Here is a 15,528-nt window from a genome sequence, read left to right as displayed (position 1 = left end):
TCATAGTTATATTTTTAAAAATTTTTAAAAATTGATTATTCATTTATTCACATGTGCATACATTGGGTCATATTTTAAATGCAAATCTAAATCATGAATCTGTTTTCTCAGCTAAGAGGAAATAATATTAGACTAGCACAACTATTCCAAAACTCTGAAATATGCAGTGTAGCTGTGAATAAACTTAAACCATATCCATTCATAAACGTATCCATGTCCTCATTTTTTCCCATTAAGCTTTGATTTTTGCCTTTGGTTAAAAATTCCTGTACTATATGCTGACTATTTAAGGAGGTAAAATAATGGATTCACAACTCACTTTGTTCCTCTTGGGCAAAACGGCATTAATGTTCCAGCATTTGAAAAATTGTAGTGCTCTTCTAGGTATGCAAGTCAATCTGTCATTCCTTAAACACTTGGAAACCTGTTCAGCATTTTCTATAACTATATTTGCTCAGTACTAAAGCAAAAGTATATTACTCCCCAAACTACACAATTTAAATGTTATCAACTTATACAATCAGTGCACACAAAATTACTGTTAGAAAGAATTAGGAAGGAGAGCCAGATCCATGCAGTGTGAAGTTGCTAGATATAGATCTAAAAATTCAGACTTGGTTACATAGGAAAAGAGTAAACAATAAACTAAATGATGATCATAGCACTGGAGTAGGATCCAAAGGAAGTAAGAATAATTTATGTAGTTATCGTGTCTAACTCTCTTTTGTCCTTTAGATCTCAGCACAGCCTTCACTAATTGGCTCTTTTAGCTCTTGACCAATTGCTTTCTATCACATCATTACATTTCATTTTTCATACTTCTTACCATTGTCAGCTATGTAGCACTTGACTCCTATCACTAGAATATTATCTCCACAAGAACAGACACCTTGTCTCTCTTATTCCCCATTTATCTCCCCAGAACAAAGACTGGCATATAGTAGTTATTCCATGAGTATTATTTGAATAAATGAATGAATCCTTATCTAGGTGCTATCTTTTTTCTCTCAGAGCTTCTTTATACACAATCCCATACATGAATTGCAATATGTAGCTTCTGGAATTATTCTCAGTTGAGCTTCAATGGAACATTACATAAGAGTGCTCCAGTATCAAGCTATATCCCTTAGCCATATTAAATCTACTGAAACCAGTCCATTAAAAACTCAGAACTAATAATCTGACACTTTCTAGTTAGCGCCAATGTTGTAAGTAAAATGTAATTCATGATGAGATGCTTCATAAAGGTTCATGTCACAGCTGTTATTTATTGGATATCACTAATGAATTAGGTCTTCATATCAAATCAATCCTTTTACAGAACATATATTTATATAGAAAATAATAGTATCATTATAGACTTTGGCACAAGGCTCTGGAAAATTCTTTCCCAGGGTTATAGTTTTCTCATAATAGTGATTATTTCTCCTGCCAATATTTCTGGCCAAGGCAATGAGCATTCCATTTTTCTGAGTATTGGCTCTCCATTGTTGAGTTTGGGTTCCATGTCTGTGGGTTTGCTGCCTATCCCATCTAATGGATTTTCCCTTACTAATTATAACTCATCCTTTTATTAAGTGTTCTGTACAAAATTTGCATTTTTCAGATGATATATTTTCATTGGATGGATTTTTTGATTGAGGGTTTTCTTAAGTGTGAGGATATCACTGAATTTTTGATGATGACAATTTTATAGTGCTAAAAGTCATCGACTTGGACATTGGCTCCCATTTACAGTACCTTAGATGCAGAAGGAAATAATTTTGAAATTTTCATGAAAAATTTTAATCATACATTAGAAAAAGAGCAACTGAGAATGTGAACAGCTAATTAGGTAGAAAATCAAAGAGGAGAAAAATCTGCTTGATCATAGTGCTGTTACTTTGTATTCAACATCATTTATTTATATTACCAGATTATTTCAAAAATCTTGATTCAAATGTGAAGATCATTTTAAACATTTATTAATAATCATATTAAATATTTTATATAATCTATAGACATTTTAAAATCCATTTATTAAACTATCATTCCCTTCATAGTGTGAGACCAGGAGAAACATAAAGTGTATTAGTACTCTGTCTAAAACTTACACACTGCCTGTGCAGGTAACAGGGTGGAAAGTGAAAGAGATCATCTACATGAGACATTTTTAAAAAGAGCTTAGGTTCTGACCAATCTGGCTAGATTGGATAAATCTGGCTTTAAACCCCAATATCCATAGTTTGGCCAAGTTATTTAACTGAGTTCCTTAATTTGTACAAAGCAAAAAGTATATACCTACTACAGAAGGTACCTATAATGATTAAATGGAAGAACATTAACATGGTAACTGAAATGGTAAATTACCTTTAGTATTATTTTTTATTCTTATTGGTATTATAATTCTTAATATCTAGAGCAAGTTGCTCCTAAACTCTTCTCTTAAGCAAAAATGCAACAGTCAAATTTTTGGCATGTGTTATAAGATCTTTGAAAGAAGGACCAAAATGTTTGAACCATGGGCTAACCTTAGCAATCTAAGGTTTATCTATTGGTACAAAGTAGCCACCTGTGGACTTTCTGTTCTAGAATAGTTTTGTTTGTCTCATCTCTATTCAGAGTCATTCATTTGAATTATCTAGGTGTTCCCTGTAGGCATTTGAGTTCTCAACCTGGGTATATGACTGTGTTTAGGGAAAGGACAACCATTCACACACTAAAATTTCCCTGTCTACCATGGAGTATAAATTTTCTTTTATTTCTTTATTTAGCAAAACTTCACTGAGCATGTGGTATGCTCAACAGAGCACATTGAAAACTGGAAATAGAATGATATAATGAATAGTTCCCATCTTCAAGAAGCTCACAATCTTCCATGCATATGAAAGCCCAGGGGACACCCATCAAGATGGCCTAAGCCAGAATTGTCCAGCAGATCTGTAGAATGTTTAGCTGAACACCGGTTGTTATTTATTGCCACTGAGTGTGTTGCAGAGTCAAACTAAATCATGCAGAGATATATACTGGAAGTAAAGTGTTGGCCCAAGAAAGTTTAAAATACATGGCACTGAGTTTTTGATTGGATGGGTGGGTGAAGACTGCGGATGTAGTGCATCTCATAACAAAGCCTGGAAAAATAGTGCTCAAATTGTGTGGAGGTTTGTACATGTGTGAGGAAATTGGTATTGTGGTCTTTTATAACAAACTAAAAAAATGTTGATTCAGAAGGTAAAAAATGTGCCTAATAAACAGTTGGAATTGGCAAAGGTGGAATTTTAAAGTATCAGTTGCTTCATTATTTTGTTCCTTATGATTAAGACATGAAGAGTGAGCCAAACTAAATAAAGAATTGCTTAGCTTGTAATCAGAGTTTAGAGGAACCATAGAGAGACCACATTTGCTGTGCTAGAAAAGAAGAGTATCTTATCTCTAATATTCTAGCTGCAAAAAGCATCTTCTATGTGAAATTAGGGTTGGCAATAGGATCAAATCAAGGTGTGGCTGTAAAGCCATTTGTTAATATCTCTGAAATATTTAAGATGATACTTCTTAGCCAGATGAAGGACTTTTAAGAATTTGAAGGATATTTTCGTACAGCTTCTTAACAGTTCAAAAGTAGTTGCATCATGACACAAAAAAAGTACAGATGTGATATTTGTGGCGTAGATTGAACATAGAATATACAGAAAGCCCATAATGTTTTAAAGAGAAGCGTACCAGCAGCATCTTGAATTAAAAGTAACTGAAGTTGCTTCAAGTCAGAACCACGAGGTGTTCAGAGGGATGTACTCAATGAGAATCAAATGAGTCCAATTCAAGGAATATTTCCTTCCTTAGGATATAGCCACCTGCCAACTTTCCTACTCTATATACTGTTTCAAATAGTAATGGAGCAGTGATCCTGCTGCCTCCCATTGCCATGGGAATGCCTATTTCCCCTTTTGATCATTGTATCTTAGATTTGTGAGTATCACATATTTTGTCTTTTTTAGGTCATAAATGCTGTATTAAGAAGAGCTTCATCTGTGGAGCTACATTAGACTTTATATAAACCATGAAATCCTGAACTTTCAAGCTTGATACCACAAGGGAATTTTGGAATGGGATTGACATATTTTATTTGTGGCCACACGGTATATTGGAACAGACTGGGAAATGACCACAAATCCTTTCCTTCCTTGAATTCTTGTCCCTCTGTTACATGACTTTGAGTGCCTTCCCACTCTGACTTTGGACTTAGCAGTGTGATTTGCTCCAGCTACTATAACACAAGAAGGGTAATATTTGAGATCTCTGTGACCACCACCACATCAATAAGCCTGCTGCACAAGAAACACCACATCAACAGAGCCCCATTTGTTCTAGTCAAGGTCTGAGTCATAAGAGTAAGTTCATCCCATTCAACTAGTCTGGATACAGGCAAGTGAGTGCACCCAACCTAGATTAAAAGGGATACCCAGATAACTACAGCCAAATTGTGGATCCACAGAATCATCTAACAAACATGGATTTCACCTTAATTAATTAAATTGTGGGTACTTTGTAAAGATTACCAACATACCCAGACCATTAGTAATTGAATGCAATGTAGAATAAAGACATTTCAAATAAAAGAGGACAGAAGACATTTTTTTTTCTCCTGCATTCCTTTGTAGGAAGTTAGTGCAGGATGTACTTCAGAACAATAAGGAAATACACCAAGAATTAGAAATGAAAGCAACCAAGGGACGAGGAAAACAGAATGGAGAGCAGACCAAAGAAGTACCAGGATTTTTGAGAACTTTTAATTGTCTAGTCCACATTCGCGAAGGAAATCTAAGACTTGGGGCAGAAAAACTTCTAAAACTAAGAAAAACTGATGGATTGTATGATATATTTGAGTTATAGGAAAAGTCATTAATAGTCATTTGTTAAAATGGTTAATATTTCAAGAAAAATAGTGATAGTTAAAATCCATTAATCAAGGGCTGGGGCCATAGCTCAAGTGGTAGAATGCCTCCTAGCAAGTGTGAAGCCCTGAGTTAAAACATGAAATAGCCTATATGCAAAAATAATTGATTAATCAAAAAGCAATACTATAAGAATACTATGTAAATATACGAGGGTAAATATCATTAGAATTTTTAAAAATTTCCTTCCTTTATCTATACTTCTTATTGTTCAAAATGTCATTTACTATTAGTAACATTATGCTATGGAGGAATTAATTTCTTAATACTGAAAGTTAATATTGTATCATCAAAATTGTGTGCTTTTTAAAGACTTTTTTAAATTAGTGTGAATTAATTGTAGAAAGGGGTTTCGTTGAGATATTTACAGCATGCATATAATGTACTTTGATCAAATTCACTAGATTAATCTTTCCAAACCACTGTCTTTCCTCCCAACAACAGTTTTTGATGAGTTTTATTGTGCTATTTTTATACTCATAACGTAATTGTATAATATATCACCTCAGTCTCTCCTTTCTCTTTCCACTACTGGTCTGCTACCCCTAAACTAATCCTCCTTTTAAAATCATGTCATGTTATTTGTCTTTTTAGGTCTAGATTCCACATATGAGCAAAAGCATGATTTTTATCTTTGTGAACTTGACTTATCTTGCTTAACATGATCTTCAGTTCCATCCATTTTTCTGCAAATGCCATGATTTCATTCTTCTTTATGGCTGAATAATATCCCATTGTGTATGGGCACTATATTTTCTTTATCCAATTTTCATTTTTTAATTATTAAATGAAGATGTATGTCTAACTTTATATAGATTAAAAGTGACATATATCAGCTACCTATCACATTCCCTGCTCAAACCATGGAAGCTAAATAAATGAACTTTTTGTCATGTGCATATATGTATGTCCTTACTATGTTTGGTTGGATTAAGTTTCTTGAATGGAGAAAAAAATAAATAGCTAAAATCTGAAAGTGTCTGGGGGATGAAACTGGACTGAAGTGTGAAGCTGGGATTTGCTATTTTTTTCAATGTAAACCTTCCAATCCTAATAGAATTAAAAAATTCTATATGAATAGATTGCCTGTTAAAATAAAAATGAACTTTCAAAACCAGTGAGAGTTCAAAATGAACTTTCAAAAAGGTCAGGGGTGGGGACTCAAGCCTATAATACCAGGTACATGGGAGGTGGAGATCAGGTTTGAGACTGGCCTGAGCATAGGACAAGACCTTACCTCAAAAATAACCACTGCAAAAAGGACTAGAGGAGCGACTCAAGTGGTAGAGCAACTGCCCAGTATGTGTGAGGCCCTGAATTCAATCCCCAGTAATGCTTCCCCCAAAAAAGGTGTGTCAGTGGTGAAACACTCTGAAGTGAAGAGAGTTGGTGCATAAGTTTTATTGTGAAGGAAAAACGAAACAAGCAGGGACTGAAGGATGATTGGTTTCCCTGGTATATTTGCTTTCCAGAGCTGCTGTAGCAAAGTACTACAAATTGAGTCTTTTGACCGAGAGGCTGGAAGTCTGGATGTTGGAGAAGTTCTTCCTTCTGATGAATGTGTGGCAAAGTCAGTTCCATATCTGTCCTCTGTTTCTGGTGGCTTCCTGGCAATCTTTAACATTCCTTGGCTTTAGAAGCAACACTAATCTCTGCCTTCATCTTCAGGTGGCATTCTCTTGGGGTGTGTGTGTGTGTGTGTGTGTGTGTGTGTGTGTGTGTGTGTGTCTGTGTGCCCAAATGCCTTCTCTTTATATGGATATCAATCACAGTTGATTAGGGTCTCATCCTATTCCACTGTGATGGTATCTTTACTAATAACATCTGCAAGGACTGTATTTCCAAATAAGGTCACATTTTAAGTTAATGTGGGTTAGAACTTCAGCATGCAAATTTTGGGAGGACACATTTCAGCACATAACACATGTGATAGTGGTTCTTTTTATTTTGTTTACTGATGAGCAATGACTCAGGTGTGCTTATGGAATGATCTAGAAGAGAATACGAGAATGATGATGCAAGGAGAGGAAAATAATTGACAAGAAATAGTGAGTTGTTTCAGGGTTGTGTTGCAGACCATTTTAATTTCTCATTTAGGTCTGAGCAGGTTGGGAGGGAATAAGATACAGAGCACATATGGAGGGTTTGGATTTCAACAGAAAGAGGAATACTCCCACAGTGAAAGAGAAAGGATGAACATGGTAATATAGAAGTAAGTGGGGTGGAGGATTTTGTGTGGGAGAAACAGTCTGCCTGTTTGATGTCTTCTATTTTCTTAATAAATATTGAGGTGACATCATTATCTAAAAATAAGATTGAAAAGAGGTTAGATATGAAGGAAGAGAAGGCCTTAATTAGTTTTGTTAGAGAATAGGAAAGGAAATTATTGGAAACACATTGTTTTTAAGTTAAAATAGTGATAATGAAATATCCTACATGCAGCTGGCTAAATATATCTTGATATAATTTGAAAATAGAATAAAGAACAATAGGAAATATTCTTAACATTAGCAAAGAATGAGCTAAATATGTTTGTGGTGACATGGAAGATCTCCATCATGATTTATTAGGGGAAAAAGTATGATGTAATACTCTATATAATATGATGTTTTCCAGCCTAAAGCCATTGATGTATATGCTAGAATATGCAATTTTTTTGGAATATACGCAAGAAATTATAAAAAATGTTAACAATGTTACTTTCAGGGAGAAGTACTTGGTGATTTTGCATATATATATACATACACATATATATGTACATATACATATGTATACTTGCACACATTCAGAAATTCTGTCATGTCCGTGTATTATTATTAGCTAAAAATATCAGTGATCCACTGGAATGTAAACTAGTCCAGCCACTGTGGAAATCAGTACAGAGGTTCCTCAACAAATTAAAACTAAAATGTCCATATGATCCCATCACATCATTTCTGAGTATACACAGAGATACCAGCATTCCCATGTTTATTGTTGTACTGTTCACCTGTTCACAATAGTGAAATTATGGAACTAGCCTAGATACCCATCAACAGATAAAGAAAATGTGTTATATAAACACAATAGAATTTTAGTTAGCCATTAAGAAGAATGAAATTATGCAATTTTCTGGAAAATGGATGGAACTAGAAATCAAAATGCTAAGTGAAATAACCCAGTACCACAGAGACAAATATTACATGCTTTCTCTCATTGTGAAGGGAAAAATCTCCAAAAAAATATGAAAATAAAGAGAGATGAAAGGGAAGTGGGGAAGGGAGATAAGAAAGAGTAATGGAAGGGTGAATGTAATGCATATATTATATGCATGTATGGAAATAAAATGAAACCCCTTATTTTGTATAATTAATATATGCTATTAAAAAGTAAAATAGAAAATATCAAAAGGAATTTATGGGTATTGTAGGCAGTTGGGGAATATAGGGTTTTGTAGTTATTTTAAGTTTCTATGATAACGTAGTTTATACAAAGGAAAAATTAGGAAATTTATTTGATCAAAGTAGTGCCACTCATCCCAACTCTCCCAAACGCATATGAATTGTGGTCATAAATTACAAAATGAAAAGTATGAGAACATTTGTTTTTTATTATCCCATATTCCCCCCATAGGTTTAACAACAGTCTGCTAATGAAATTGAAGATAAGCAAAGATAATTATATGATGGTGTGTTCACTCATGATAACCATAACTAATTTTTCATTGACCATAGATTTGGGGACACCAGTTAGTTACAGTTTTGCATGAGAGCAAACTGGCAAAAGTTGCAAATAGCCTTTCACAATAGGGCACTTAAAACTTACCCTGAGAGGTTCTGTGCTGAACCAATCAGACATTCCAGATGGACTCTCGCTCACTAATGATGGTGATTTTTAAGGAGGCTCCCAGGGACTCAACCCACTTCCTGTTCATTTAACACAAGAGATTTAGATGGAAACACTTTCAAATATATTTACTAACCTACAAGCTGTAATAAATCAATTCCAGAGGCCATCTGGAACAAACTTCCAGAGCACAATATCATCAACAGTGATGAAATACATCATTTTAAGACAGTTGACTGGAATAGATTTACAGCAAGGAAGAAAACTGAATTGTATCTAATTAACTACATAGTTTTTGATTCTTCCATAAGAACAATTTGATAGAGGATAAACCAATTTCTTTCAGATTGAGATATTCTTAAAAATGGGTTGCAGATAGACTTACTGTTTTCTAGAATGCACCATAAGTACATTTCATCCATGCTGTGCAGGGATCGATGTAGGAAGTATTCATCTAATGACACATGAAAAGGGAGAATTTAGGCGTTTTACTTATGAAAAAGTGAGCCAGGTAAGTTGTCAAAGTGATACAAAGAACCCATGTTCTCAGCAACTATGTATCTTTTAGGATGTCAGTGGCTAACATTTGTTAAGGATTTTTTGTCCCAAGAAATGTACTGCATATCAAATATATAGCATATTTAATTTCCTTTTAAAAATCCTATGAAGTAGTTACTATTATTATCTCCATATCAAATGTATATGTAAGTTGGTTAAGCAACTTTATCATTAACTTGTAAGTGGCTAAGCTGGAGTTTGAAACTAGAAGTCAAATTCAGTAACTTGTGCCCTTGACCAGAAGGCAGTACTTCCTGATTATAACAGATGTAGATCGTTTAGCTGAAGGAAATATTACAGAGTTTTTGGAGTTTTGTGAGGTGTCTGGAAACCTGTAGTTACCTTTGTATAACCTGTAAGTAACTTCTAGTGATTTATACTGAATTCAAATTAGTACCACTGGCAGAGAGCTTATTTGAGGTTCCCAGCCTTTTAACTGAAACAGTCATTTTAATATTTTCCAAAATATTTGTGATCACTTTTAAAAGCAGAAAAAGTAAATCACATGCATGTGCACAACAATTAAAGGGAGTTTGTGTAGTGCTTTGAGTTATGGGTAAAGTATTTCAATAATTACTGCCCTTTTGTAGTATCTGGGACTAACTTTAAATTTTGTCCTCATTACAAATCTGGACTTCACACAGTATTATTTAACTGACAAGGAACTGAAGCTGAAAGAGATTGAGCAATGTATATAAAGTTACACAGAACTTTCATGATATGCCTCCTTTGTTTTTTCTGAATCATACTGACTATTTATAATCAGCAAGGTAAAATTTAGTGACTAAAGTACTCCTAAGGCATTTTATTTGAGTTTTCCAGGAACATTCAATCTTTGACTACAGTAGCTGTGTGAGACGTGCATACAACATATTCCCTGGGGATTATTAATATGATAAAAATTATATTAAGCGAGACCAATAAGTAACCATAGAGTTCTGTTTGACTGACCTATGCTTGAGAACTCATGACCCTAAGGAATGATAGAATGATCATATGAATAGACCTGAAATAATATGTTCCCTTCCTTATTCACTTTCATGTCCTCACAGGAGCCCTTCTGAGGGAAATGGTGGTTGATGGCATATATGTTCTGTGCAAACATGGCACAAGAAAAGCAGTCTTGAAAAGGACATGGGTAGAGTAGGATAACACAAATTTAGTCCAGCTGAGCAGTTTTGTACATCTATAATTCCAACTAAAACAGGAGCATTGGGAGTTTAAAACCAGCCTGGGAAAACTTAGTAGAACACTATCTCATAAACAAAATATGAAATAAAAGGATTGAGGATGTCGCTCAAAGTGATAGAGTGCTTGTCTAAGCATGTGTAAGGCTGTGGGTTCAATCTCCAGTACTGAAAAAATAATTTGTAAAAGACCCTTCAGTAAGGAGATCTGGTGTTGGTTAAATTATGGACTGTATCTAATTAGTCAGCTCTCTCTACAAAGCAAGTGTACAAAAAATGACGTCTTTCTTGATATTAAAAAACAATTTAAAAAAATGAAGTTCTTCCAGTAGAAGGTATCACAGAACATATTAGGAAGTAAACTAAATCCACAAGCTAAGAGTAGGGCCTGCTTAGCAAGTGCAAGGTTCTAAGTTCAAAAATCAAAACTGGAGAGAGGGGCAGGGGAAGAGAAAAAGAGAGAAAATAATGTAAGCTATTCTTTCTAAAATTGAAGTTCCTTAATTATACTCCTTTAGCATTCTGTAACACAAAAAAACTCACTATTTGCTGTTATGATTATTCAGTTAGTCCACAAACTCTCCATTCCCCTTCATGGCTCATAAATTATGAGGCCCCAATATTTTTCCTTCTGATTTATTGTTGGCACAGTTTCTGGCACAGAGTGAGGCTTCAATAAATATGTGCTAATTAAATAAAAGCAGTTATTATGGAAGATTATGGTGAATAACAGATGTGAATCAGATTTGCAGTACTAAAATAACACAAACCTACACAAAGTTTTATCATAACCAATTGTTTGCATTATATATTCAAGTTTTACTTCAGCTTTAATGAAAGCCTATCAGGACTTTCTCTTTTTCCCCAGAGAAACATTAGGTAAGAATCAGAACATCGACACTATCTTTCATGAATAAAGCCAATTATATTTTACCTGTCACACCAGCGTTGTCATATCCAGTACATGAATTATAAGTATGGAAATGGGATCTATAAGCCTGGTGCAGTTTAGCAGATTCTGGGGGAGTTAACTGCAATATCCCAGTCCTTGAATCCTACCATAGATTAGAGAAGACAGTGGACTCTGATTCTTGTTTTACTCTCAACCCATCTTCATCAGGCACTACACCTGAGGATTGTCTTAAACTAAGAGATATGAAGAAGAGTACAGTTAGATTACACTTCCCTTGGGACACTTTCAACCTGTGGGAGAGAAAGCATTATTCTAATTCAGGTTGGACTATAGTGAAAGATATTTGAACACTATGGAGCTCAAAGCATGTTATGATATTAAATAGTTGAGTGAGACTTAGAGGGTAGCTAGAACTTTGAATGTCAGAAACAAAAGAAAGAAGAACAAGAGAGGAACTCATGTTTGTGTACTTATTGTTGGGTTTGTTTAATTTTTAGTAAAGCAATTCTTAGTTCTGAGTAGTTTACAGAGAAAAGTTGATATGAAGAGGGTTACCCTACTGGCTGTTAGCATTGGCAGCCATGTATGTCTTCAAATCCCTTGAAATGGGATGTGTCTTTGCATCTTATTGAAATGGTATGCTTTAAGTTAATGGAAGAATTTTTTTTGGTACAGAAAAACTAGTTAGGTATACCTAGCCAGGCTCCTTGACAATTGTTGTTTTCAAGATTCAGAATGTATATGAATGATTTTTAAAAATAAAGGTTCTTTTTGTTTGTTTGTTTGTGGTGCCGAAATCAAAACGCAGGGCTTCACAAATGCTAGGCATGTGTTCTACCACCAAATTATACCACAGCCCTACAGCATTTGTATTTCTGACTACAAAAAGTCTATGCATTTGCTCAATACTAATTTTTCTGAAGACTTTTTATCTATTTTATATAAGAAAAGCAGTATTAGCAAAGTAATCAATAGTGCTTACTGAACAAAGGTGCTGCATCAACAGAGGAAATGTCCAACTTATCAAAGTAAGAACAGACATTATAAGATGGGGTATCAAAATAACTGGGTGATACAAGAGTATGAAAGAAACATCTGCACATCATTTAAAAGGGAGAAAATAGGAGGAAAGAAGAAGAAGGCTGGCATTTCAGGGAATTTTATTAATGAGGCAATTAGCTTGAATAATTTCTCTTTCTATCAATGGAACCTATACTTTTCAACTGCAAACTTACTGTAGTATGACCAAGATAAGGTGTGCTCCAACTTGCTTCAATTGTTTCCCTGTGCGTATGTAGTCCTGTCCAACTCTTGTTAGTAATTACATTATATATTCAGAAAATAGTCCAGGAACACCAACCATGCAGGGGGAGCCATGGGAACACAGTCGTGAACATGAAAAGCTCCTTCTTCAAGGAATTTATGGTCTTATTGAATTTACAAGTAAACATGGATTTCATGCTTGAAATAATTTTTGATATGAGACTTGAAAAGATACGTATGAGTTTTTCTGGGTCTTTCTAGAAGAAACAGTGAATATAGTGATTTAACTTATTCAATTCCATTCATCTGTAGGGTTAAACAGGTATTATTATGACTATTTTTACAAATGCAATTTTCCCTATTGTAGCCTTAATAAATTATTTTTCACATAATATTTAAATAATAGTAAAATGATTTTTTGTCTCCTTCCCTTGAAAAATATACATTTAAAGTGGAATTTATATGTAAGCCTTCAGCCACTGTTCAGCAGGAAAGTGTCTCTGATGCCCTTGTGTTCATATAAAGCTGTGGAAAAGAAGAGGGTTATTATAATGAGAAGAAAATGAAACAGCTGGGACAAGATAAAGCCCTGGACTCCAGGGAAAATCAAATTCATGTCCGTACTAACACTCCTACTAGCTGATTTGTTAGAAAACAAATATAATTTATTAAATAAATTTGCTATAGTGCAGTTTTTTGCACCATCACTTGTTCACTGCTGCTGAATATTATAGCAACAGAGAGAATGATAAAAATTTTTAATCGTGATGATTGTTGATTTTTTCCCATTTATTTCAAAAGCTGTTTAAAAAGAAGCATTTATTTACTCTTTCATTTGACTTGATGAAAAAGTGAAACCCAATATATAAAGAATTATGAGATCCTTTTTTTCCACTCCTTTTTATTTTTGGTATAGACTTTCAACACATAATAATTTACAATTCATTTCCTTCTAATTAGACTGAACTGAAATTTCAGCTGAAGCAAGCACGAGTCTCCTGTTGTTTTATTTGAATAAGGACTCAACTTTTCATCCAATGCAGAATGGGGAGCAAGTCCAGAAGGTTACCATTGAAAAGGGCAATGGCTGTTTTTATTCAAATGGAAAGTTGTATTTGGTGACCTTGCTCTATAATCTTTTTTTTTTTTTTAATGTGTGTGTGTGGGTGTGAGTGTGTGTGTGTATGCGTGTGTACGATTTATACTTTTTCATGAGGAGGTGAGGCTGTGTGCTATGGAGTTTTTCTCTGGAGGCCTGTTCTCCTGGCTGGATATGTGTGACAGGTTTAGGCATTAAATAGCTTTAAGCTTGTCAAAGAAAGGTTATTAAAAATGTCCCTGCCTTTCAGGCTCGATGCTCAGTAGGAGACCAAATGCACTCCTCTGGGGCTGTCTTTCTATTTAGTCATGTCATTTGGCTCTTTGCCTATAGCAAAAAATGAGACACCATCTGTTATTTCTCACTAATGGCTGTCGGTACTGAGTTTGCCTGGCTCACTATGCTCACCCGTTTCCCACTAGCGGCTGGACACAGATTCACTCACATGGCTCTCAGTAGAGAAGTATGCTTTATTATTAATGGACTTAGAGATGTAGAAGAGTTCACATTCTCTACAGCACTGTTTAAATCTATCTATTGTCACTTTATTACAACTTTGAAACCTATATATGTTTTGGTATTAGGGTAGTCTTGATTTTACGTGGCGTTTTTTTGCTTATAATAATAATAGCTTACATTAAAGGTTTATATGGGTCAACCTTTTAATTTTCACAAAATCCTATGCAATAGGCATTATTACCTCATTTTTCTAGGCTAGAAAACAAACACAAGTTTGTATTACTTGCTAAGTCCCATAGCAATAATGAGAAGGACTTAACTACTCCAAATCTTCCTCTGGAGCTATATTCTTAACCACCAAACCACTGCTCCTCTGTGTAACATGCTGGACTGTTACAGTCATAACTTGAAACTTGAAGCTTAAAAAACCCTGTATGCTGAAAGCAAATATTTTCAGTATTTGCACTTGTTTACAAGTGAAGAAATACCTTCTTAAAGCTTTAGGAATCATTATGGATTTCCAACTTTTCTGTTAGCCTTACTAAACATTCTCTTATCTTACAGATGAAGACTCAGAACCCAATGAAAACCCTTGATGTAAGCCTGTTGTCAACCTCCAGTGAACAACACTCACTTGAAAAGCAGTGGTTGAAACACAGCTTATCATCAGGCCATGTTTTTTCCATTTCAAAATCTCAATGTTGTGCAGTGCTGGGTGGGCAAAAACTTGTTAAATAGCAGTAGGTAACTTTTGTTTGTGGGGGAGACACTTTTACTATGTATCCTAGACTGACCCAGAAGTTGTGATCCTCCTTCCTCGGCCTCTCAAGTCCTGGGATTACAGTCATGCACCACCACACTTGGTGACAAGTAACTAATCAATCAGACTATATGTTTGGAAAAGTTTTCAGCTAGGATAGTTTGTAGCTGAAAGTTTAAAAAAAGATTGAGTGTTTTTGAAAATTTTACTGTTTATTCATTCTGATAGATGGAACTCTACTGAAATAGCTAAAACAATAAAATATTAAAATCAGTTTTATTTTCTTTATAAATTCAAATTAAAATTGGTTCTAAAAAACTTCACTATGGTTAATGTGAAGTTAATATAATGTTAACTATCTTCTTGTAATATTATTGGCAATTTCTGTTGGACATTAGTAATGAGTAGGACAGATTATAAATTGTTAGAAACTGTAAATTACTATGCCAAATGCTAAATTTTCAATATGCTGACAGAGGTGATACATAAAAGAAAGCTTCATTATCAAATATGTTAGGAAGATATTACATTGA

Source organism: Castor canadensis, chromosome 1 (genome assembly GCF_047511655.1).
Source record: "Castor canadensis chromosome 1, mCasCan1.hap1v2, whole genome shotgun sequence".
In the NCBI taxonomy this organism is placed as follows: Eukaryota; Metazoa; Chordata; class Mammalia; order Rodentia; family Castoridae; genus Castor; species Castor canadensis.
The sequence above is the reverse complement of the archived record's forward strand: the minus strand, read 5'-3'. Positions refer to the sequence as shown.